Source organism: Protopterus annectens, chromosome 1.part2 (assembly GCF_019279795.1).
Source record: "Protopterus annectens isolate FY-2018-M chromosome 1.part2, PAN1.0, whole genome shotgun sequence".
Classification (NCBI taxonomy): Eukaryota; Metazoa; Chordata; order Ceratodontiformes; family Protopteridae; genus Protopterus; species Protopterus annectens.
Window position 1 is genome coordinate 1,065,767,975 of NC_056727.1, and position 27,298 is coordinate 1,065,795,272.

Genomic DNA, 27,298 nt, shown 5'->3' on the forward strand with positions numbered 1-27,298 from the left:
ATCTATGATTCCAGAGTGGGGGATGGTGTCAAAGGCCTTGGCAAGGTCTAGATAGGCTGTGTGGACCACCTTACCCTTGTCCATGGCTCGGGAGACTGATTCAAAGAAGTCAATCAGGTTCAGGAGACAAGATCGGCCCTTCACAAACCCAAACTGGGTGGGGTCCAGTGTTTGAAGGTTGCCAATGTCTTTGTTTATAAGTTCCATGATAATACGCTCCATGGCCTTGCAGATAAGGCTTGTCAGACTGATGGGACGGTAGTTTCCGGGATCCAAGGTGGATCCTCCCTTGTGGATTGGGATAACTGTAGCTCTGCGCCACTCAGTGGGCACGAAACCTGAGGTGAGGCTATGATTAAACATGACACTTAGGTGAGGTGCCAGTTCATATTGTAGTTCATGTAGTACACAGCCCGGGATGTCATCTGGTCCCATGGATGCTGTATTCTTGGCTTTAGAGAGTGCGTTTTGTACCTGTGTGGCCATTATTACCGGAATTTGGCAATCTTCCGGTATTGAGATGGGCCATTTAGGGGTGAGAGGGGGTGAAGTTGGCACTGAATCGATCTGCCAGGATATTGGCAATATCCTTCGGATCAGTATATTTAATGCCATTCTGTTTTAGCTCAGAGCAGATCTGAGCATTGCCATTTAGATTCTTGACATAGTTATAGAATGCTTTGTGGTTGTCTTTGGAATCTTTGGCAATTTTATTTTCGTAACTAGCTTTGGAGGATTTTATGAGGCATCTCAGTTTCTTACTGAGGCTAGTAAGGGAGTTTTTGCATCCTGGGATTTTCCTCTTTTCTGCAAAAGTTTCTTCCTTTTGTTGTAAAGTTTGTTTATGGCAGGGGACCACCAGATTGGCTTCCTTTTTTGGATGAGAGCATTTTGGTTCTATTTGGGATGGCACGATTCATGCATGAGTGGATGTGCTCGTACAGTGCCTTAGTGTAGGATTCAGCAGTTGAACTTTCAGTTCCCGTCTGCATGGGTGTCATGAAGTTTGTCACTTCTGACTTGAGTAGCATGAAGTTGGCTTTGGAGAAGTTTTTTATGGTGGTTTCTTTACTGGGGGGTGAGGGTGGGATGTGGATGTTAAGGGTGATTAGCAAAGGATTTAGTGTGGAAATTCTAACACAGGATATGTCACAGCATGATGGAACAACAAGCCTCAAATTAAAGAGAAATAGGTAGAGTAGGAGACACCTGAAGAAGAAATATGGATATGGAAGAGAAAAAGATATTTGATATAGTACAATATTTATGCAAAGGAGAAAGCAAAGCTATTCAATACAAAAAAAGCAGCACCAAAAATATTTAAAGAGAAATGCAGGTAAAGGCACCCAGATATGGAAAATTTCACAATGCAAAAAGTAGGAAACCACATGGGGGAAAGAAGAAAAAATATTAGTGATGGAGAAGTTAAAGAAATAGAAACTGATGTTCTGTTTTACCTGAGAAGTGAGGGATTTAGTGTAGGAAATCCAACTCTGGTAAAGTCACAACATGATGGAACAATGGTTCCCCAAATTAAGGAGAAACAGATGGAATAGAAGCATATGATCACTTGTTCTGGATAATGATGCTCTGGAGTCTTCAGTAGGAAACCAGTGCAAATGTTCAGTTGGAGATGCACTGCAAGGGAAGGAGCAGGAAACTGATGCAGGCAATGTTGTGGAGTGATGGGCGAATGAGTTCCCATATGAAATAGCAATGGATGATGCAGGATGTACCTGAAGAGAATATGTCACAGGAAGACATTCTGGAACTTTCTGTAGAATGCCTGTAGGAAAAAAAGAATGTGCCCTCGGTTTACAAGAAATTATCTAAGGGAAGAGTTGCTTGATTTAATAGAGATAGATAGCCAGATTAAGATCAATGAAAGAAATAGATTACAGAAAGCAAATAAGACCCAACATGTTAAAAGTCTGATAAAACTGATTAACACATATTACTGTGCATCAAAACGTATAAAAGATAAAGTCTTACCACAAAAAATACAGAGTGATGATGGAAAGGGAAGAAAGAAAGAAAATGCCATCATGGAAGTACCAAATAGAAAAAAATATATAAAGCAACTCAGATAAGAAGTGTTGCTGTTAGACAAACAAGAAAAAGAGAACAGGTCCACAAAAATACTTAGAAAGATAGACGTGATAAAAGCAATACATAGTATCAGAACAGACCAGGATCTATCATGCACTATTGCAAATAATAAACTAAAGATATCAGCACAGGCAGAAAAACTGAGAAGATATGCAGATAAGTATAAAGGGAAAGTGCAAAATAAGCAATTCATTGCTGATCCCAAAAAAGTTTAATAGAGACCTGGGAAACAAAGTAAAAGGGATAGAAACACTGTTTACATCCACACATGCTTCATTCCTAGCACTGCTGAGAGTACTGCTTGGCTCCCTGACTGCCTACCTTCCGAGCTTCTTCCATGCAGTGTCACAGAAATATCTTTAAGTGGCATTGTTTTACTGATTCTAACTTCCATCCAGCCACATGATGGATGAACAGACCTAAGTCACTTACTTCCACCTTCTCAGCCAGCTCTTCCAGTGTCTATATATTTTACTCAGACTCAGATCGCTAGTGATGCAGTCGTAGCTTTATTCATCTGCATCACAGAGCTAACTAGTGCATCTTGTTTTTTGTCTGGAGAAGGTATCGTTCCTAGCACCGACTGTTGTCTTTTCACTTTCCTTCCACCCACAGAATCTTTGTAAAAGTGCTTGATAGCCATGGTGGCAGAACCTGTGCAACAAATTATCCCCCTAGTGTTCCCTTTTTATTTCATTAGCGCTTGCTGTTGCCCCCCCCCCCCCACATTCTTGTGGGATAACCAAAAGTCAGAACTTTGCTTTGACTCCAGTCATTTGGGATCATAATCCACAAGAACTCATGCTTGCTCCCAGTGCAAAATATCCATTTCATAGAAAGAATTCTGGATTCTATCTAGAACCAAGCCTTCCTTCCTCAGGAGAAGCCCAGAAGCTCAGCAATCTCATTTCCTGGGTGGTAGAAAATAGATAGGTGCAAGCTTGCCTACTATTGCAACTCAGCAGGTAGCAGGACCTAGGACCTGTATGTTTTCACTATCACTATCACTTTGGCTTAGCTCAATATAAAAGATCTTTTAATGAAATATTCCATGACAGTGGCTATACTGTCTTCATTTCCTTTTGGCTCTCCTCATGGATTTGGAGCTTTGAAGGCCTAATTGTGTTTCAGTCTCCAATCTAGAGATAGACCTTTTGTTCCATAACACCTCATTGACATAGTCCCTCAGATTAGATGTATAATTGCACATGTCAGAAACCTGCATCTGGTTGACCCTTATTCAGGGCCGTGGCAATCAGCAGAGAAACATTTCCATATTAATATTCTAGGGCCAAGGGCAACATTCCTCACTTTATAAAATCTGGAATGGGACTTGCAGCTTGAACATCTCCTTAACATTACCTCACCATTAGTTAAATGTTATTTGAAATTAGTTAAATAAGTATGGTAAATTGTGAAGATAGGGGATTAACCCCTGCCACCTTTGTGGGGAAATAGTCTGGACACGGGAGTCACTCAATAAATACATACAATCTTTGTGATGGTGGTCCATGTAAAACCTTTCACTTTTAAGTTATCTCACTACAGAAGACAAAAGTGAATGCATTACAAGTGACCCATCTCTAACAAATGACATCATTTAGGAAAGGTCTTCAATATATCTATCATGGAAAATAACCTGGTGGTGCTGCTTATACAGCTGAAATGAACTCTAGACAGTCCAGCAGTAAAAGCTAACAGTTAATTCAATGCATCAATACAGTATATATATATATATATATATATATATATATATATATATATATATATATATATATATATATGGCGACCCCTAACCGGGAAAAGCCAAAAGACACAACAACAACAACATATGTATATATTCAAACGACACCTAGTAGTAAACTAGCATAAGTCATTCAGCAATGTAAAACATTGATATAATTAAACTTTTCTAATTAAGCCAAATATTACTTCATAGGTTCATAGGATGATATTAGGCTATTGGCCCAGAGGCCCTTATAAGCCTAGCCATGAATTTCACCCACGTTCCCACAAAGTCAGCACCTGTTTCCTCTGTTCATCTTCCATTACTTCATAGTACTTAACAAACTCTTCTCAGACAATAGTGTTTTGGGCAATAACTTCTCATATACATGCCATTAATTGATTAAATCATTCATTCTTGAATGGGGTACCAACCCATAGCAAGATGTACCTACCAAATTGCACACGGCATGCACACCTGTGGGCAATTTGGAGGATGACCAGTTCACTTATGACACTTATTTGGGGCTTCAGTGAAAGGACTGCATTATTTCTAAAGATGAATTATGGATGGTAACCTTCATATATGATGTATAATTTTTCCTGTACATAGCATAGCACCTGAATCTGAAATATTGGTATACTTATATGCCAAGTGATTCCTATCAGTATAATGATGATGATCATTTTATAGTTGTATGATCACCGGTGCTCAGTCTAAGTTGTGGCTTAAAAGAGTTACTGGACAAGTCCAACTATAAAGTAATAGAGTGTGAAATACAAACATAAAATAACAAAAAATAAACATTCATGTCTTTGTGAATGCATTGTGTCACAGCTCCCATCCCCACTTACAACTTTTAGGCTCCAAGAGAGTATTGTTCACACCAGATTCCAAAAATTAGGCCCATTCTGCCATCCTTTGCATGCTGGTGAAGTTTTACATGGAAAGGCCAAGCTCATAAGCTCATGCTGAGTGCCCCAACATAACCAAGAAAAGCCCTGTTTCTGGGCCATCAGACCTCAGCCTCTCAAGAGACAAGTGCAGTCCAATCTCTGGAGGCATCATTTATGTGCTGAGATGACCATCTCCACATCAAAGCATGACTGCTCTAGTAGTATCCATCCACCTACAAGCCTTACCCAGATGGATTCCAGAATTCTTTGAAACTACTTATATGCCATCCACTTTAAATAGTTACAAAAAGCTTCTCCATCTAGGATTCCTCAGTCTGTCAGTCTCCATGCTTGCCTAATGTATGGTTTACATTTCAATTGTTTGACAATCAAGGGGCATGTTCAAACAATATCAGCTTACCAAGACTTGGGAAAGGGCATGATACTTATCCAGTACAGGCTGGTAAAACAGTTTATCAAGGGAAATGTGCATTTCCAGCCTGTCCTAAATAATCTTCCTCAACCTTGAGATATGAATTTCACAACAGAAATGTTGTCTTAGCTGTCATTCAGATGAGCTGTTTCTACAGAGCTGATGTTTGCATCCTGCAAAGCAGTATTCCTGATGGCCATTATACTAACAAAGTGGACATGAGAAAAGCAGGAAGCCATATTTTGTCAAACATAAGGACTGAGTGTTATTCAGCATAAACTCCATTTCCACCCTAAGGAATTACTTCTCAATCAGTCATTCATCTCTCAGTTTTTTTACTAACAATAGGGAGATAATTTCCTTCCTACATCAAATGTGCACCATAGGTGGTTCTACTTTTGTAGGGTCTATGGGTATTAGAAGACAGACTTGTTCTATTTTGCCCTTGAGAAGGAAGCACTTGGATTTGACAAACAGATGCCAATCAAACATGTGGCTAACTGCACTGTGTTCTGTCACCTGCAGGCTGACAGGGCCCTTGACTATCTCCTTAGGATATGACCATCATTACTGGCCTTATTTTTATTTTCATATTTACTATTTGGCAGACAAGTAGGAAGACTGGTTCAGAGACCCTTTTCAGACATGACCTGGACATGCCTTCTCTGAATTAGATCCTGAAACTTTAGTATCACCTAGGGACTTCAATCAGTGGTGCAAATACTTTCTTCACTGCTTGTTTCTGGAATTTTCCATAATGGGCATGTGCTTCTTGGCAGTTTGATCATTTTTATATACTTTCAGTAAGTGTCACAGTCTAGACATCCATACCAGCTTGGATAACTTGCTTAATGCCTTCCTTTGGCCTTTAAGTCTTCTACCTCCTCCCCCACCCATGAGGGAGGAGGTTAATTTGTCTTGGCACACTGTTTTGGGATTATGTCTGGCTAGTCTAACTGGTTCATAGGTTCATAGCTTACTATTAGGCTAACTGCCTTTGTGGGCCATTCTAAACCTAGCCAATTACCCCATGTGAGAATCAAACACTGCACCTTGTGTCTGTAAAGTAAATAATAATACCTTAACCATTATGCCAACCTTCCTGCATAAGTCATCAATGAACTCAGGTACTTCCAGAAATACCGAAACCTCAGGATTTTATATCAGGGTTTCTTCTTGTCTCAATGGGGCAACATCATGTGGGGCACTTGTGGAAAAAGTCTATTTCTATATGCTGATCATAGAGTGCTGCTAACTTTATTTGGAATTACAGTTTCCATAGTAACTTGCCTACAGACATGCCACCAGCCTTTTGAAACATGCCTTCATCAGCACCTCCAAAAGCATTAAACTAGGGTGGAGATGACAAGTATATTTGACATTTAAGAAAACTCTGTGGCAGAACTGAGTATTTTAATGAAGCTTGGCATAATATAAGCATAAGGAAAAAAGCAGGCAGTTCCCAGAGATTTATATTTCTTTTAGTTTTGCATCATTTCAATCAAAGATGAAATGGAAAGTGTAATGAAAACGTGCACTATTTGTGGATTTCTTCATCCATTTTCATTGAAACCCCTAATCAGTGCCTTCTTAAAAAGTAAGTAAAAAGATTTTTCTGTTAAACATGATTTTATTTTAGAACAAAATGGATTGACCAGTTCCCTAATCAAACATGATGAGTTTCTAATCACCAGAGAACAGGGTGAACTTAAATTAGATATTAGGGATTATTCCCACGGGGCTATTCAGTACTGAATATTTTTTCTTGTTACTGTAGTTGGATCATTTTATTAAATTATTTAATTCTGAATGCATTCAAACTTTATGTTGCCAATAAAGATTAATTTTATTAAAACTTGAGCTGAGCCTACAACTATTGTACAGTAAGCACTATCCGCTGTATCCATACTGAAGTTCACCAGCAGGTGGCTCATAGGTGTGTACTAGGCTAATGGCCCTGGGGCCTTTACAAGCCTAACCATAGGATTAGCCTGACATCGTGCCACCCGACCTTAGCTCCCACTACCTCTGTCAAGTAGAGCCACTGGAGTTATCCCAGGGGTGAATTTTCTATTTCCCATCCACTCATCAAGATTTCTCTTGAAGACGGTAAGCAAGGTGCTCTGCTTGAAATGTATGGGAAGTCTGTTCCATAGCATAGGCAGTCTCTGGGTTATGAACCTGTCCCTCCAGTACGCCCTGTTGATTGTGGTAATGAGGTTGAGGTTTCCGGAGCGTGTGGTGCAGAGGGACTGGGATTCCTTTAGCTGTAGCATTTCTACCAGAGCTGGGTCAGATGTGGCTTTGTAAGTCAAGCAGAGATCGCCTCTAAGTAGGCAATATGAGACAGAGAATAGTTGGAGTTTTTTGAGTCTGCCCATGAAGGAAAAGTTTTTAAGGCCTAGGATCCTCTTTGTGAGGTACTTTTCCAGTCTCTCCAGTTGTTGCAGGTGTCTAGTGAGGTACATGCCAAATGGGGCATTGTACTCAATGATTGGCCTAATGAGGGAAGAGTAGAGGGAGACAATGACCTCTTTCTTCCTGGATGCAAAACCCATAGTAATGAGATGTGCCACATAGAAGGACTTTCTGACCACAGTGGCAATGTGGTGGTCAAAAGAGAGGTTGCTGTCAACCTGTGTTCCCAGATCTCTTATAACACCTTCTGTATTTAGTGGACTACCACAAATGTGATAATTCATGGGAACTGTTTTTTTCCCAAAGGGGGATAAAGACACATTTTTTTGGCATTGAGCTTAAGGCCATGGTTCTGACACCAGTCATTGGTCTTAGTTAGGCCATTCTGTAGGATGTCAACATCACTTGGGGAGTCAATAATAGCTTCCAACTTGCAATCACCTTCAAACTTTGTCAGCCAGAGTCCCTTTGCGTTGGCCTGGACTTCAGAGAAGTAGATACCAAACAGGAGGGGACCCAGGTCTAAGCTCTGTGTGACTCCACTCGTGACTAGTCAGCAGTCTGACTTTCACACTGTGAGTTCTATCTGTGAGCCAGTTTGCAACCCACCTAGTGATACAGGGGTTGATGCCAACCTTAGTGAGTTTTTCTATGATTCCTGAGTGGGGAATGGTATCAAAAGCCTTGGCCAGATCAAGGCAGGCTGTATGAACCACCTTGCCTTCATCCACAGCTCTGGTGACTGACTCAAAGAAGTTGACCAAGTTGAGCAGGTATGACCTGCCCTTCACAAAACCAAACTGTGTGGGATCTAGAGTTTGGAGATTCCCTATATCCTTGTTTATTAGGTCCATGATGATGCATTCCATAGCTTTGCATATCAGACTCATCAGGCTAATGGGGCGATAGCTCCCAGGGTCTGTAGTCACTCCTCCTTTGTGAAGAGGGATGAATGTAGCTGTGCACCATTCGGTAGGGACAAAGCTGAGGTGAGGCTGTGATTGAACAGGGCACACAGGTGAGGTGCCAGTTCACTTTGTAGTTTATGTAGAACACAGCCAGGGATATTGTCAGGTCCCATAGAAGCTGTACTCTTGGCATTGGACAGTGCTGTTTTAACCTGTGCAGCAGTAATACTGGGTGCCTGGCAATCTACTGGTATTGTGATTGGTCCTTTGGGGGGATAAAGGTGGCAATGAATCTGTCGGCCAGTATATTGGCAATATCTGTTAGCTCGGTATAGGAGGTACCATTGTGCAGTAGCTCAGATCAAATCTAGGTATTGCCATGGAGATTCTTTACATATCTATAGAAGACCTTGTGGTTGTCTTTACTATCTGCTGCAAGTCTGTTTTTCTAGCTAGCTTTAGAAGATTTGATGAGGGATCTCAACTTTTTTTTGAGGCTGATAAGGGAGTTCTTCCAGTCTTGGGACTTCACCTTATTCCGCATCAGTTTCCTCCTTCTGTTGTAGAGTTTGTTTATGGCAGGGGACCACCAGATCAGTTTCCTTTTTTTGGAGGAGAACATCTTGGTTCTATTGGGTATGGTGAGATCCATGCATTTGTGTACGTGTTCGTACAGTGCATCAGTGTATGATTCGGCGGTCATGCAACTATTCTCCATTTACATGGGTGCCGTGAAGTTAGCCATCTCTGTTTTCAGGAGCCCAAAGTTAGCTTTGGAGAAGTTTTTCACGGTGGTTACCTTTGCGAGGCGGGGGGGATTTCCACGGTGATTAGTTTGAATTCCGGAAAATGTTGGGTAAGTGTATTGGTATATGAGTAGTTTTCCCAGTTAATGGTCTCACAAAGCTCTCACTTTGTTTCCTTATATTACATTAACAAGGATGCACAAGTTCTCTGAATATCCAAACTATGATTCACTGCATAATGAAATTAAATGTATTGCTTATATGACATAAGTAGGCTACAGGGTTGTTGAAACATTTCAGTATAATTTCTGATGCTGTTTTGAGATATCATTCACTTAAATATAGTATACTTATTCTAATCTGATCTGACAAGCTTGCTTTAACTCATTCATGGCTGATAGCATTCAGTTAATAAGTTGCACACTCCTGCCGGCAAGCTGGACAAAAATGGTAGTTAGAAGAGCAAAAAATTAAAACAAAAATCAAATAAATACATAAATAAATGTGAGAAAAAAAATATTTTCATCTGAACAAGAAAAAGCAACTTTTTGCTTAGCCAAGAACTGAATACTACAAATCCAGAACTGTAATAAAGCTACAGCGTAACAAACGCACTATGTTTGCTCTGCCTTACAAGTGCTGTAGGCTTGAATGAGACACAGTTTGTCAACACAACTAGCTGTGCAGGTGTGATTAAGAACAGAGTGCAATCAGTGCTGTAAGCACAAACAAGAGATTAATACAATAGATAAAGACTAATATCTTGATTGCAACAATATATTTTATACTTTGGCCATAATAATAACCAATTTGTGTGACAAATAGGACTGTCAGCAAACTGGACAATACCAAAAAACTGTGAACATTGTAAACTTTTAAGTTAATGAAAGCAAATGAACATAAAGTATTGGTAAAGACACCATTAAATATTATAAACGGGCAGAATTAATTGACAATATGGGCCTGGTATTAAGTTTATGGCTTCCTGGAACAGTATTAAGCTGTCATGAAGCAGAGACTGACAAAAAATAAATTACTGTTATTTTGTTTACACTCACTAAATGTAGAAGTTTAACAAATATAAAAAAATAAGTAAAGAAAAATAAAAAAATCAATTGTAACAAGTGACAAAAGTGACAGCAGTAGCTGTTACAAGAACTTGCCATTCTGCTTTCTCCACACTTAACCATGGCTTAGCAAACATGAGAAAAATTAAAGCAGAAGGAATGCAGTTGTGTGTGTGTGTGTGTGTGTGTGTGTGTGTGTGTGTGTGTGTGTGTGTGTGTGTGTGTGTGGGAGACAGTGAGAGAGAGTGCACACGTCTCAGCTTCTTTGCTCAAAATTTCTAGACAAAGTCAGTAATAATGGGGGTACAAAGGTCTACAGTTGTGGACAATTTTTAAATAATACACTAAGTCACTTACAAAAATTGACAGAAAACGAGGTTCTGTATCACTGCTTTTTCTGAATAACAAGTATGAAACTATAAAGTCTGTATTTGTTGACTGACTATAATACTCAGACATTTACCAAAAACTCAAACACTTTTCAAGGGACAGAACTAAAACATGAAGAAGAAAAAATCAGAGACATTCTGCAAAATCAGGGGTAGCTTACAGGTATGTGTGTGTATAGGGGGTGGGGTTGCAAAGTTTTACACTGCATGTATTTCTTCATTCATTTGATCACAATGAGACTTCTGAGGTGTACTCAAACAAGAATATGGCTGAGCATGTGTGTGTGTGTGTGTGTGTGTGTGTGTGTGTGTGTGTGTGTGTGTGTGTGTGTGTGTGTGTGTGTGTGTGTGTGTGTGTGTGTGTGTGTGTGTGTGTATATATATATATATATATATATATATATATATATATATATATATGTATGTATGTATACAGGTACACATTATTAAATAGTTACATTATTTATATTTGAAATCTAAAATATATCCTCCAACAACTATGACATAACCTATAGCAACTTTGAAATGTTTGGTGGACAAACTATTTTGCATCAAAATCGCTCAAGTTGCAAGCCAGACCATATATATTAGTGACACCTTTTCTCCAGCATTGCCTAAGCTTATCATTGATGACAAATCATTTATAAGTATTTTGGCTTTACAGTATTCTTCAAAAACAAACATGCTTCATGTTTTTTATGACTAAAACAAATGTTAATATCTTTAACACTTTATATATTTTTTTGCTTTAGTCTATCCTTTCACTAGAAGCCCATGCATAATGCACAACTCAGTCATGAAAATATTATGGGAAATAAAAAGCTGTACAATTTTCATAGCAGTTGCTAAACAAATACCAATGTCTACGGCACAGCCCTTCATAATCTGTGTCATTTTTCTTTCTTCCAGCATAAGTCTGGACTTTCTTGACACCTTTTCCTAGTAATTTATCAGTCATTTAGCTATATTGTAGCAAAGCAACATACTGGAGGCATTCAGGGTCAGTATAGTTTATGCATTTTGACAGGAAACTTTTCATGCCACATATCTTGTTTAGTAACTCACAGCTCAAGTCAGTCAGTTGCAGTCTGGCAAATAACTCAGAGTTTATTAAGTTCAGGACTTCAGCTTGCGTGTTTTTTTGTCCTGCTCCAAGACCAAATGTTGCAGCCACTTAACAATACCTGCAGGCTTGTGTTCGACTCTGTTCTGCAGTTCTCCACAGGTTCCTTCATGAGGATTCCTTGGGTTCTCTCCAAAGTGAGGTTACCTAGAACTTCTACAGGCAACAATTCTTTATAAGAGGCAAAACTCCTGATTTCATGGGCTTTCATACCTTCCTTTAAACAGGATTTCTTACTTGGCTCCTTTTCACTATTAAATTTAGATTACCTGAACTAGTACAGATACCATGTGTACTCTAATGTAGATGATCTCACTAGGTTCTTCCCCATTTTATGCAGGCTATGTGTAACATTGCATATAGCATTTCTAACTCAGTACATATCAATTTCCATACATTAAATAGCCACTTTAATACATGACCCCATTCCTCCAGCTTAGAACCCTTGGTTCCAGCACATTCAGATAGGTTGTAGGCTCTAAACAACCCATCTACAATGATATAGATGTAGCCAGATCTATGCTGAATTTTGCATTTGGGTTAAGGCTGATCTGGTTTATTTAGCATTATAATATTTTTGGATGAAAAAACACTGTTAGGGGGCACAGTCTGTTTGTAACATAAATTCCCTTCCTAAACACCAAAATTCGAGGGTGTTGAGGGCTCATTTAATGGGAAAACAATTCCCACTCACTGGCCAAGTACCAACATTCTACTTTGCAGAACTTCCTACTAATGGAGCAGATAGTGTGTTCTAATATATTCAGTTCCAAAGATAAAACTATTTGTATACCTGCTTTTAGGGCGTCTGAAACTATCACAAATGGTTTAGAGAAGTGAGGTGGCACCATGATGTGTTTTGAATTAGTCAAATCCTTCAGCTATCTAAAGGATGTCTATACTTCCATTGTCCATTTCACATTTATGTGGTCTTTGCCCTTGATCATGGTTATGGTAGCAAAATTTGAAATTAATTTTCAATAACAGTCTGCCAAGCCTCAGTAGGCTTTAACTTGTTTTAGACTGACATAAGACAGTTTCTCACACATTCTACTTTTTCAACCTGGGATTTTATTCTTCTTCTGCTTAGCACGTATCCCAAGTGTCTGTCTGCTGTCACACAAAGCTTTCTTTTGTCAGGATTGTAAGTCCTGCCTTCTTTGAAATTTTCAGTTCATTTTCCAAATCCTCTGAATGAATTACTATGCCTTCAAAGTATCTCATTAAGTACATAGCACGGGTATTCCAAACTCTAACCATGAGCCTTTGTAAAGTGTCAGGGGTCCAATAAAGCCCAAAGAGTTACACACCAATGGAAATGTAATGAAACTGATGCAAATAATGTTATTAAAACCATTTAATAATTTTAAGAGGTTGTCTGTGTGTTTAAAGTATGATATTAAGGTTAATTTTTCTGATAAAGGCTAAAGTTTTTTGGATGAAAGCACTTAATGATTACTTATTAAATGTTTTTAATTGCACTATTTATGTCAGTTGCATTACTTTAATTTAGTGTTTTTTATTTTTATTTGGCATTTGTTAATAAATTTCTCCAAACAGATTTTATGAGGTAACTTTTCATATTAGGTTTGTCGTTCAGCTTCAGGGAATCATTACATAATCTTATGGACCCATCTGACTGAGGGACTAAAACAACTGGGCTGTTCAGTTTTGAACTCTGCAATAACTCCTAGCTTAAGCAATTTATTTACATCTTTACTTATTGTATTTCTTTGGGACTCTGGTGCCCAAAATGGCTTCAGGTTTATTTTATCCCCTGTAGAGTTTCTATGTGATGCTGTATAAATCTTATCAGACAACTCGGAAAAGACCATTTTATTCCTCAATGATAGCTCTTTACTTGTATTTGAAACTTATGCTCATATTCATAGTCTCTTACATAAATGTGATAGGGGTATTCCTGATGCTTACAAATGAGTGTAAAAAAGCAAGATTCAGAGGTCTTTTATACTAATGCGAAAGGACATAAAAATAATGAGGTGCAAATGAGAAATGTAAAGTGCAGTATGTAGTATGGCACTTTTGTATTTCATAATCAGGCATCCCTGCAGTACACACATCCATTGTTCAAAGCAATGCTATACCTTTGATATTAGAGTTGCAATCCATGAGCTTGTTTGCCCAAGTATGAGCAAGCAATTCCCTGACACAAATTAATTATTTCCCACAGTGACCCCTTCATTAGTTTGTATTAAGTATGCACAAGCACTAGAATGACACAATAAATTATTTTGCTCAGCGATCACTTCAGCAATCTGACCATGTATGCCCAAGCACTTCCCAATACAAATTAAGTATTTCCCCATGAGGCCCCTTCAGTAATATGTCCTAGTATGCACAAATATCAAAATGAAACATTTACCCAAGTGACCCCATTCAGTAAAAATGTCCAGGTATGCACAAACACCAATCGATCACCCCTCGCATATCCATATTCTCCTGAAATGTCTGCTTATTGGATTAAGTTCAGGGCTATTTACATGTTTTGAATGCAAATGAGCTCATTATAAATTCATGTCTATGAATCATATTCATATGCATACTTGTAAAGTCCCTTAACAGCATAGTAGCTCCCCCCATGTCACTTATGCATTAAGCTTGTTACTCTTTTGTGATGGGTGGCATGTTTACAGCAACTCCTTTACATGTAGGTATGCATGCTGAAAGTCTGGAATTTGCATATCCACATTGCACCAGTCTTCATGGACCACTGCTATGAAAATGCAAAATCCCGGGCTATAAATACAACCCGTAGACAGCATTTCACTTATTTGTACATCGAGGATAGAATTCTTATGAAACATTCTATTAGTATTTATTTCATCTTTCAAACTAACTGCAGGAACATCGTCTTCTTTCTAATGTATTATTGTATTTATGTGATATACCTGGTCTGGTATTCGATTTCTTCTGTCATTTATTTTCTCTCCAACTCCAAAGGGCCCTTACCATTTTGCCAGGAACCTGCTTTCAGCAGATGGAACTATAGCTAACACTTTGTCACCTATATTGAATTCCCTAATTCAGTTTTTTTTTTTTATTATACACCCTCTGTTGCATCTCTTCTGCTCTTTGTAGATGAGTCTTAAATATTAGCATATACTATTCATCTTATCTTGCAGATTTGTGAAATGTGCTAGCACACTTCTAAATGAAGTTTTCTCTCCCTCCCAAGTGTTATATGCTATGCCCATAAAGTCCCAGGGATGTCTCTCATTCAGAAACTCAAACTGGGTGAATCCTGTTGAGGCTTAGGACATTTCTCTCACAGCAAGAGGGAGGTAAGGGAGTAAATGATCCTACTTCTTACCACTGTGTTCTATGGCTTTCAGCAGCATATGCTTCAAGATTTTATTAAAGGTCTCCACTAATCTAACAGTATGGGGGGAGGGGACAGACTGAAGTTTGTTGTTTTGCTTCAAAACTTCAGCAGAACTGGTGCATTACCCTAGACATAAACATGGTTCCCTGGTCCATAAGTATTTTGTTAAAAATCAATACTATGGAGAAAAGTAGCACTAAGTCTACAGGTATTGATGTAACTATATTTATTACTTCAGGAAACTGTGTGCTGTACTCAGTAATAACTAAAATGCATAGGTAGCCATTACTAGACAGTGGATCCACAAGATCCATGGTCGCCTGCTTGACTGGAACTAACAGGAATAGTTGCTAGTGGTTTCCTGAACCTAGGATGTAGCCTTATGTTATTTTGTCTTTTTTAACGCTGCCACTGACCATTTGCTGCCATCAGCACCTCACAGCCTTTATTGGGTCTACCAAACCTGCTGTTGTCTTCCCTCAGTTCAACCCAGCCCATGTCCTGGGTCAGTGTGGAGATCAAGGATGCTAGTACAGCATCATATTGTAGTAGAGAGTGTGTCCTAACTCCCACCACCTTATAGTCATGTAAGCTCCACAATCTCTGCCTTTGAAAGGTGTGTGCACACTTCTTCACATGTGCAATCTCCCAACCACGTGATGTCCTGTTTCAGCACGGAGCTTGGCAGGCTCTTAACTCTGCAATTGCACTGAGCCTATGCTGTCTCCCTCCTTCTAGGATGTGCAAGCTCACTTCTATCCTATCACCCAGCCCACCCAGCCTACCCAGCACCAGTGCCACTAGTTAAACATTGTTATCTGGGGTGCAATAAGGAATGTATCCTTCAGCACCATGAGGCATGGATGAGGCTCTGAACAGATAGCACAGAAGTTTCAATCTCTTTCATTGCACCAGCCAAATAAAACCGAGCTAATGTTCTAGCTTCGGTTTTGTTCATTCCTAAGTGTCCTATCAAAATATGGCCATTTTCATCACTAGTGCCCTAAAAGGTTTTGGAACTAACATTTGCCTCAGTATTTCTTCTTTGTTTTTGCTTACCATGTACAGCAAGTGATTCTTCAGCTCAAAGCATTAGTATACAATGGGACGAACCTGCTCTTTGGTTACTTCTTCTACTCTAGCTATGTTTTCTCTGACCCTGTCTATTGTAGTATCCTCCTACTGCACTTTTTAATTTTCATTACCTACCTGAAAATCTGCTAAGTTGCAAACACTTTTGTCACTATACTGAAGAGACGTAGGGAATATGGCCTTTTCGCCTAAGAATATACATTTTTTAGCCCTTTTTCCACAAAAGAAAATTCCCACCAGTGATTTTCCTCTGTCACTGACTCTGGTAGTTACGTTATTGTCGATTCTGTAACTTCGGTCTCTTTTTTTGTCTCTAACAACCTGTTTCTGAGAGTCATGTTTCTAACTAGACCTTTGTTCTGACATTACAAAGGAAACCTAGGATTTTGATCAGGTTTCATTTTTTTTATTTTTCCTTCTCTTGGAGAGTTTATAATTTTGAGTCTCTCTTTCTTTCTTTCTTTCTTTCTTTCTTTCTTTCTTTCTTTCTTTCTCTATCTATCTGTCTCTACAGACATCTTGCATAACTTCACCAGCAGGAATTTTCTGATGTGATTTTTTTATCATGCAGTATGGCCTTCTCTTTTTCGGTCTCCATATCAGCATCTTTCACTAACTTAACAACTGGGGGTTTCCTGGTAATATTAAGTAACAGTTTTCTGAATACATGCAGGTTCTTTTACCCCTTCCAGCCAAAGCCATATTGTAGTACCTTTTGAGGTTTCTAATAGAAAACCCTTTCTCTTTGTCTTGTGTACTGTTAACTGTTGAACATCCATTTTTACTAGGAGTATATTCAGGACTGTGTGATCTTAGTAATGTGTTAGGCTGCTGTACCACAAGAACTAATGTTCACAACAGCTTGGCACATTACTAGCAACTGGGTTAAGACTGTGAGCAGTAGTTCCTGTGGTACAGGGTTTAATTCCATCTGCCCTCATTTGCCTACTGTGTGACCTTGAGCAAGTCACTTAACCAGACAGTGCTTGAGGCAATTGAGAATTTAGGCTAGGCTTCTAAATGGTCCTTTGTACTGCAAACTTGGTAACTACCTATGAATCTAATAAATAAAACAAAGTATGCAATGTTTTGCCCAACAACGTCTGAATTTCCATGTCATAATACTCCTTCCTGCCTCCACAAACACATAATACTTCCACTTTTCACTATTCATTTGCTTTATGTTTGCAGACATAAGGTTACTTAATAAATGTAAACATGCTGACAAAATCTCATAACTCTCTTAGCTCTTTCCTATCAGTGACTGCAGTGCATTTGGCTAACAGCACTATGACAATATTTGTTGCTCTAACACATTCCATTGATACATTTATATTGTCAGCATGCTGATTAGTATCAGTTCTTAAAATACATAGCATTTTCTTTGTGAGTCATATATACAGTGCTTTTCAGTGTGTACACTTCATCTGGCATCCAAAGCATACAATTTGTTCACATATATACTTATATGTATTCTTAGTTATAGGTTTAGGCTGTTGAGCCTTAAACATTGCCTTATTAATTAGTATAATTAGTAACCTGTCAATTCCCATGATATCAGGACTCTTAGGGTCACTCTGACAATCCCAATTACAAAGTACTTGAGAATGCTCTTTTCAATTTATCTCCTTCTAGAATCTCTTTCATTCTACTTTCATTGTAAATGTCATTGTTTTTTCTGTGTTTTTTATTACAAGATTATGCCACTACTCTGTATTATATACTGTTGGAACAGTTATTTCACTACTATTGTATGTTTGTTAGTCTATGTATGATTTTAGCAAACAATTGTATTGTATATCACTGTAACAGGTTTTTACCTTCTGTTCTATAACTTGTTTGCTTGTAATTATGTATGACTTTAATAACTTTCACAGCCATACCTCTCAACCTTTTAGAGCAAGAAATCTGGACAAAGCCATAAATAAAAGTGGGACAAAGGCCCAAAAATAGGAAGAATTTTTAAATATTGCTCTTACAAACTTAGAAAGTTGATAAGGCTATCAGCTTTCTTAGAGCAGAGTGCACTGTGGTTACATTTTTGAAGCTCGGTACACCACATAGTTTAATCATAACATATAGTCCTCTTTACATTTGTAGAACAACCCTGTGGATTACAATAGTATTTAAATGACATATAATTATTTATAAAATTCTATCTAGCTAGGCTGGCAGCTTTCACAGCCTACAAGGCCTCTCTCTGCACTGAAGCCTCCATGACTGGAAAAACTGAGAGGTGGAGTAGTCTCTGAATTTAAAAGTTTGAAACCATCTGTGTTAAAACTTCTGCACTATGCTAAGCCTATCTGAATCTCAGGGAATGAATGGAGTATTTTGCCAAAGACAAATTGCAGAGCTGCTATCTGTTTTGGATGGCAAATTCAGTCTGGAAGAATTCTCACCCACATTATTAAGGCAAGCAATATTCAGAAACAGAAATTTGTACATGCTAATAATTGGCAGTGAGTTACAGTTTTCATTTAAAAAATACTAAACATCTTATGGCCATGCCAAGCCATCTGGGAACTGTAGGACCAAATGAACTACCTGATATAGTAGTATTTTGCATGTGGTAGGTCTCAGTAGAAATGGATGCAGTTCCCAATCTTAAGACTGAAACAAATTGTTGAGTATCATAAGGCTGAAACCAAAATCCTGAAAGTAATAAAAACTGGAAACTAGAAGAAGAACCTTCAGAATCCTAAAATAATACTGAAATAATACATGGCAGCAAATATACACCATATAAAAATAATAAATAATGTTTTGTATACCATCAAGCTCAGTATACCCCCATGGAGAGCTGTGACCCCAACTCACAAAAATATATGTGTTTGAAATCCAAGGCTGCACAACTCTGTTTTCTTATACAGAGATCTATGCACTGATGCATGATTACATTCCTTGTTCACAGGTTGTAGAACCCTGCATTGATGCATGATTACATTCCTTGTTCACAGGTTGTAGAACCCTGCATTGATGCATGATTACATTCCTTGCTCGCAGGGTTGACAACCTTGGGTTAAGAATATATATTTAGGAGTATGGGGGGGGGGCACTGCACCCACATGGATGTGGGATCACATGACATCTCTGAAACATTATTTATTTTTCTTCGATGGTTTAACTTAATGTTTTCCATTTCTTTTCATTTATACTTTCAGAATTATTTCAGGTTTTTCAGTTTTAGTATATTGAGTTTTAGATTTTTATATCTTTCAGGATTTTGGTTTCAGTCCCAAGGCTTCAGCCAAATATGTTTTGTCCTTATGATATGGAACCAATGGAGGTACTTTGAGGTGTACAACATTATAAACATTGTCCTGGGATTGTGGAAAGTAGTGCAGGTACCCCTGGAAGTTTTTTTGTTTTGCTGCATGAAGGGAATGTAGCCGCACATGTTGTGCATCCATAGTTCTGAAAAGTGATAGAAGCACTGGGATCCAAACACCACTGAGCATGTATGTATGTATGTGTGGCAGAATGCACAACTGATGCAGGGGGGTGGATAAGAGTGCTGCATGGAAGTGTCTTACTCACTGACATGATCACATAGAATGTAAGTGCTGACAGAGAAAACAAGCCTAGACTTGCATGATTTCATTCATTAACAGTTCATAGATTTATTCATCAGTTTTGTCTCTACTGTAGGGCTACAATGAAAGGGCACATAAGTTGCTGTTCCTTGGGTATACATTATAAAGAGGAGAGAACACAGTAACATGGCACTGCAGGAGGAGTGAACAATGCAGCTTGAGGGTTATTGTATTATGTGTAGTAGCTGCGCAGAAGGACAGCACTGTATGCTGTACAAAGCATGTGTCTGAATGCACCCAGCCTTTCATTATGAAACAAAGCTGCAGAGGGTTTCATATATGCTGAATGAACCACTACTACTAACCTAGTATGCACAAGGATGAATGCAGTCCAGAAATATATTGAACCGCAATGTGCCTATTAGCCATTCTTTGATGACTGCTGCTCATTTGCATCTTAGTTGGTCTTTATACTCCATATCACAAGTACAGATTCCTGCTTGCCATATCTGCTACATATAGGCCCTTTATGGGCTGTGCTGTTGTCACTGCAGCCCATTGGTACATATTGGACCAGTTATAGTGCTTGTGTCGTGTAATAATCCTAGCATTTCTATTATGTCAATGGACGTGCACATACTAGTGTGTGTGTGTGTGTGTGTGTGTGTGTGTGTGTGTGTGTGTGTGTGTGTGTGTGTGTGTGTGTGTGTGTGTATGTGAGAGAGTAACCATGTGAAATACAGCATTCAGTGATATCTGCGTGTCATCTCTAAGTATATGTTGATATAAAAGACTACAGCAATCCAATTATTTTTGTTTACATGACATTGTTTGTATACTGTAACTAAAGTTTCTTAAAATATTCCCAAAAAGTAACCATTGAGTTAAAGCCATAAGCATAACATACTGAAGTTTTAAAATAAAAATTGTAATTGTGGTTATGTAATCCAGCCTAATGCTCAGCTCTTCCTCTTCTTCCACACTAGCTTCAGCCTCTTCTTCTGTCACATCTCACTCCTTCACAGTCTGCAAGATCCTAAGTCTCTCCTAACTCCTTCTCTGTTTCTATTCTTCTTAACCCTCTCACTATCTTTCTGCATCACTAACTCTTCAACTATTATTTTCCTAACTTAAACCAACAGTTTATTTTTCATGTACTCTAACAGCTGATGTCATACATTGTACTATCTACATACTATTTTATACACTTAATCTACTCATAGGCTATGTATATGTTGTTAGAATGACTACAGTTGTGTATAATGATATAACCCTATAGAATTGTCCAGATGTGTAGTATATCTTGTAACCTAGTTTACATTTAGTCAACTTATTTTTGTATAGTATTCCTCATGTCGCTTGTATTGTTTGTGGACTATACTGTATTTGTATTGTACTGTATGTGGAGCTTTTCTCCCTGGGCCTCTGCTGAAAACAGGTCCTGTGGAGCCAGTCAGACCACTCTGGTAAACAAACATCAAATAAATAATTAACAAATAAATAATAATCTGGACTTCTGGAAGGTATTAACATCTGAGTACCACATGTTCCATTCTACTTGTAATAGCCACTTTGATGTTACGTCCATTAACTGTTGATGCCTCTGGCAGTAACTGTGCATTACGCATGTATGAAGTAGAAAAGTCTCAGCGTGCAAATCATTGTCTGCATCACTCATCTATAATTCTTACAATAGTAGAGTATCTGAAGATTAAGACCTATTCACAAAACACATATGGAGAATTATGACATGCTATGACCACATATTGTCCAAGCTTAAACAGGCTTTGAAAAATCATTGATGAGAACCCTCAACATAGCATGTCACTGAGACAGCCATCTAAATGACAATGACCATACAGATCACTGTTGCAAAAAAGTCATCACAGCCAGACATACACAACATCTGGCACAGGCTACGAAAAGATGTTACCCCTTATGCCATGTGGGGGCTCTAACCAGAAAGTGCAATGACCCCACTACAACAAACTCTTGGCTGTAGAGATTACAAACCCACAAAAAACTGCACCTGTGACTGTGGTGCTGGGGTATAGGTGAATGGAGGCCAGTGGGCCCCTCACTGATATGGATGAGGATGTGTCATCCACTCCAAGTTGTCAAATAGTAGGTATTGCAGTGGCTGCATCATGCTATATTGATTTATTAGCTCATGGATGATGTCACTGAGGCCACACACTCCAAGAGCAATGGTGACTGTGTACCATCACATGCCATGTAAATGCTAAGTGCAGTTCATGCCTCCTGTCTTGCTGGCAGTACTGTTCATAGCATCTTGTAGAAGTTCTCTGAAATTGCAGTTCATGCCCTGCAGTTTCTGTGCATTTCTAGTCTATGAGAAAAATAATGATTTGCTCTACAAGACCATCATTGGCAGCAATTTCTTGCCAACAGTTCGCAACATTTCTACAATGGCACATATCTGCTGTTATGGCACAAAAACATCAACAATGAGCACTAGGCAAATTAAGTATGTAGCCTTGTCTGCATTTACATCACCCATGATGGCTGCAAGAGATAAATCTGGTGATGTAATACATCCAGGCAATGATGCTTATGTTTTACATCTACTTAGGAAAGGTATACATGGGCGGTTACTTAGAAAAGGCATACATGAATGGGTATTTAGGAAAGGCATACGTGGGTGGTTACTTAGGAAACACATACATGGGTGGTTACTTAGGAAATGCATACATAGGTGGTTACTTAGGAATCACATACATGGGTGGTTACATATATGGGCAGTTACTTAGGAAACACATACAAGTGTGGTTACTTAGAAAATACATACACAGGTGGTTACTTAGGAAATGCATACATGTGTGGTTACTTAGGAAAGGTATATATGGGTGGTTACTTAGGAAAGGTACATGGGTGGTTACATATATGGGTGGTTACTTAGGAAACACATACACAGGTGGTTATTTAGGAAATACGTACACAGGTGGTTACTTAGGAAATGCATACATGTGTGGTTACATAGGTGGTTACCAAGGCTTTCAACACCATCCCCCACTCTGGAATTATAGATAAACTCACTAAACTAGGTATAAATCCCTATGTCACAAGATGGATTGCCAAATGGCTTACTGACAGGACCCACAGTGTGAAAGTAGCAGACCCCAAATCCAACTTCAGACCAGTGACAAGTGGAGTACCACAGGGTTCAGTCCTGGGTCCCCTCCTGTTTGGTATCTACTTCTCTGAAGTACAGGCTAACACAGAAGGTCTTTGGCTAATGAAGTTCACAGATGACTGCAAACTAGGAGACATAATCGAAACACCTAACGATGTGGACATCCTACAAAAGGGCCTCACTGAGACAGATGCCTGGTGTCAAAGCCATGGCCTCAAGCTCAATGCCAAAAAGTGCATTGTCATCCCCTTTTGTAAAACCTCTGTACCCATGAACTACAACATAAGCGATAGTATACTTAACACCGAAAGTGTGATAAGAGACCTTGGGATACAGGTGGACAGTAGTCTCTCCTTTGATTATCACATCACCACAGTAGTCAGGAAATCCTTCTACATGGCACACCTCATCACAAAAGGTTTCTCATCCAGAAAAAAAGAGGTCATTGTTCCCCTCTACTCATCACTCATTAGACCCATTATAGAGTAAAATGCCCCATTTGGTATGTACCTCACAAGACATCTACAACAACTGGAAAGGCCGCAGCAATACCTCACAAAGAGGATTGCCAGCCTCAAACAGATGCCCTATGCAGACCATCTCAAAAAGCTCCAGCTTTACTCCGTCACATATCGCCTACTCAGAGGTGATCTCTGCCTAACATACAAAGCTATGTTAAACCCAGAGCTGTTGGACATGCTCCACTTAAAGAAATCCCAATCCCTCCGAGCTACACGCTCTAGGGACCTAAACCTTGTCACCACAATAAACAGAACATGCCAGAGGGATAGATTCCTGTCCCAGAGACTTCCCATACTCTGGAATAAACTACGTATATATATCAAACAAACCTCCTCATTAGCACTATTCAAGAAAAATCTTGATGATTGGATGGGAAATAGGAAATTCACCCCGGGGATCACCTCTGTGGCTCTGCTCGACAGTGGCACAGGAAAATAATTTTCTTGGGTGGCAAAAGCCAGGGTACCTTTTTTGACTGGGCTTGTATAGGCCCCAGGGACGATAGCCTAGTACCTACTTATGAACCTATGAACCTATGAACCTATGAAAGGTATATATGGGTGTTTACATAGGAAAAGTATACATGGGTGGTACTCCTCTACCCTCTGCAGCAAGCATAGGTCAGCAATTTCTTTCAGCCTGATGTCCAGCAGTTTTTTCTGATGCTAACCAGTGCAAGTGACTACAGTTAAATGTAGTTTTGGATGAAGAATGTATTCTACCATCACGTGGTAATTATGTGTCTTCCACTCACTGTAACTGTCAGCTGCCAACAAAGCAACCTTCATTATGAACATGTGTAACATTTCCGTTATCTCTGGCACTTTACAAGGTGTTGTGGCATGACAGTAGTTGTGCTAAAAGGCACAGCAGTTATCCAAGAGGAGGCAATTGAAAGTAATAAGTCCCACAAAAACACAACATTACAAACAAACCAACAAGAAGATGAGCATGTTGGCAGATTCTCAGTAAAATGAGAAGAGTGTAGTCCTAGTTACAAATGTTACAATTACTTGATCATTTGCATTCATATCTTAGTATATATGCTAAAAATGCAGCTCCTCTCATCCATTCAATATGCAATACTATGTAGAAACACAGTCAAAAAAGAAAATAAAAATTATTTCATCGCTCTCTGAAAATTACAGTAACATAAAATTCTAAGCATAGTGAAATGCATCAACTGCTAGTCTCTTCATCTCTTAAAAGAGTCACATTTCTGTTCTGGTGGCCTTTTTTTCCCACACAGTATCCAATATATTAGTTTTTTTACACATTCCTCATTTCTGATAATGAGTGAGTACCATATACTGGAGGTGGTAGGCTCGGATACATCTCACATTTGGACTCTTATTTCCACAGCCTGTCAACAATGCTTCATCTGTGTTATACTGAATCATTATACTACAAGTTTTGTTTAATCAATTTTTTTACATCTTAAATTTAAATCAAAAGTGACTTCCTTACAGATGGTCGAGGTGAAATTCCTTGAGCTTCATTTATCTGCAGAAAGAAAGAGCTAGAGTCAGAACGTTGATGGCTGTTTATCTTGGAAATCATTAGGAGCCATTTCACAGTGAGCTAACCCTGATCTGTGGTTTATAACATTAAGTATCCTGTTTTTTGCTTATTTTTACGAGTTATTTATAGCACTTTTATTGTCTGCTGCACACTTTTCTAGCTAGTTTCACTGTGTGTGAGGTATTAACTGGAAATTTTCTACATTTGTTAAGCACCTGTTTGGGTTTGTTTGTTCTGATTTCCTGCCAAGGAGTATATCATATAACTTATTTGTTTGCAGTTAAAAGCTTTCTCTAGAGTCTCCTTGCTCCTTCATCTGTTTAAAACATTCATTTAAAAGCTCACTGCTGCTGTTCTGCTGTGATAAACATTTTTGCAGTTTTTTTCTACCAAAATAGTGTGGGTAGTTGTAGCATTGTCAATATTCAGGCTTGTGTTTTGGGTCTAGTTATTTGTTTGTAGAGGCTGTGTGTCTGAGCACATGTTCCAGGCCATCTTAGTTTAGCCAAAGCCATTCTTGCATTTCAATGAGAGGGGAGTGTTTATGGTCATTGGCTGATTGGGGTTACCTGGACTATGGCTTGGAGTAAGCACCTCATTGGTTCTTTTGAGCTTTTTTAAAGTTGTTTCAGGTTTCAACTTTCTGTTACTTAAGAAGTTAACTTGTGAGTGTTTCTGCCATTTCACACTGAGCTAATTGGAGGAAGGGCACTGAGCAAACCCTGATCTGTGATATATATAACATTAAGTATCCTGTTTTTTTTTTTTTGCTTATTTTTATGAGTTATTTATAGCACTTTTATTGTCTGCTGCATACTTTTCTAGCTAGTTTCACTGTGTGTGAGGTATTAACTGGAATTTTTTTATATTTGTTAAGCACCTATTTGGGTTTGCTTGCTCTGATTTCCTGCCAAGGAGTGTATCATATAACTTGTTTGCAGTTAAAAGCATTCCCTAGAGTATCCTTGCTCCTTTATCTGCTTAAAACTTTCATTTAAAGGCTCACTGCTGCTTTTCTGCTGGGATAAACATTTCTGCAGTTTTTTTTCTACCTAAGTAGTGTGGGTAGTTGCAGCATTGTCCATATTCAGGCTTGTGTTTTGGGCCTAGTTGTCAGTTTGTATAGGCTGTGTGCCTGTGCACATGTTCCAGGCCATCTTAGTTTAGCCAAAGCCATTCTTGCATTTCAGTGAGAGGGGAGTGTTTATGGTCATTGGCTGATTGGGGTTACCTGGACTACAGCTTGGAGTAAGTACCTCATTGGTTCTTTTGAGCTTTTTTTTAAGTTGTTTCAGGTTTCAACTTTCTATTACTTAAGAAGTTAACTTGTGAGTGTTTCTGCCATTTCACACTGAGCTAATTGGAGGAAGGGTACTGAGCAAACCCTGATCTGTGATATATAACATTAAGTATCCTATTTGTTGCTTATTTTTATGAGTTATTTATAGCACTTTTATTGTCTGCTGCATACTTTTCTAGCAAGTTTCACTGTGTGTGAGGTATTAACTGGAAATTTTTTACATTTGTTAAGCACCTGTTTGGGTTTGTTTGCTCTGATTTCCTGCCAAGGAGTGTATCATATAACTTGTTTGCAGTTAAAAGCATTCTCTAGAGTCTCCTTGCTCCTTTAACTGTTTAAAACTTTCATTTAAAGGCTCACTGCTGCTTTTCTGCTGTGATAAACATTTCTGCAGTTTTTTTTTCTTCCTAAATAGTGTGGGTATTTGTAGCATTGTCCATATTCAGGCTTGTGTTATGGGCTTAGTTGTTTGTTTGTATAGGCTGTGTGCCTGTGCACATGTTCCAGGCCATCTTAGTTTAGCCAAAGCCATTCTTGCATTTCAGTGAGAGGAGAGTGTTTATGATCATTGGCTGACTGGGGTTACCTGGACTACGGCTTGGAGTAAGCATCTCATTGGTTATTTCAAGCTTTTTTTAATTTGTTTCAGGTTTAACTTTCTGTTACATAAGAAAATAACTTGTGAGTGTTTCTGCCATTTCACAGTGAGCTAATCAGAGGAAGGGCACTGAGCAAACCCTGATCTGTGATATATAACATTAAGTATCCTGTTTTTTTGCTTATTTTTATGAATTATTTATAGCACCTTTATTGTCTGCTGCATACTTTTTTAGCTAGTGTCACTGTGTCTGAGGTATTAACTGGAAATTTTCTACATTTGTTAAGCACCTGTTTGGGTTTGTTTGTTCTGATTTTTGTCTCCCACCCTCCCTCCCTATTGGTATCCTGTTCTTATACTTGGTGGCTTTGCAGTTGCCCACCCCTACTGTAAATTTGATCTGGGAGACTCATCCCA

At 38.7% G+C, this 27,298-nt stretch overlaps 1 protein-coding gene across 4 annotated transcripts in view; it reads right to left on the reverse strand.

Annotated features, from left to right (window-relative positions):
- Positions 1–27,298, reverse strand: part of LOC122792228 (transcription elongation factor A protein 3-like) — a 1,160,229-nt gene that overhangs the window by 547,235 nt on the left and 585,696 nt on the right. The window lies entirely within an intron of this gene.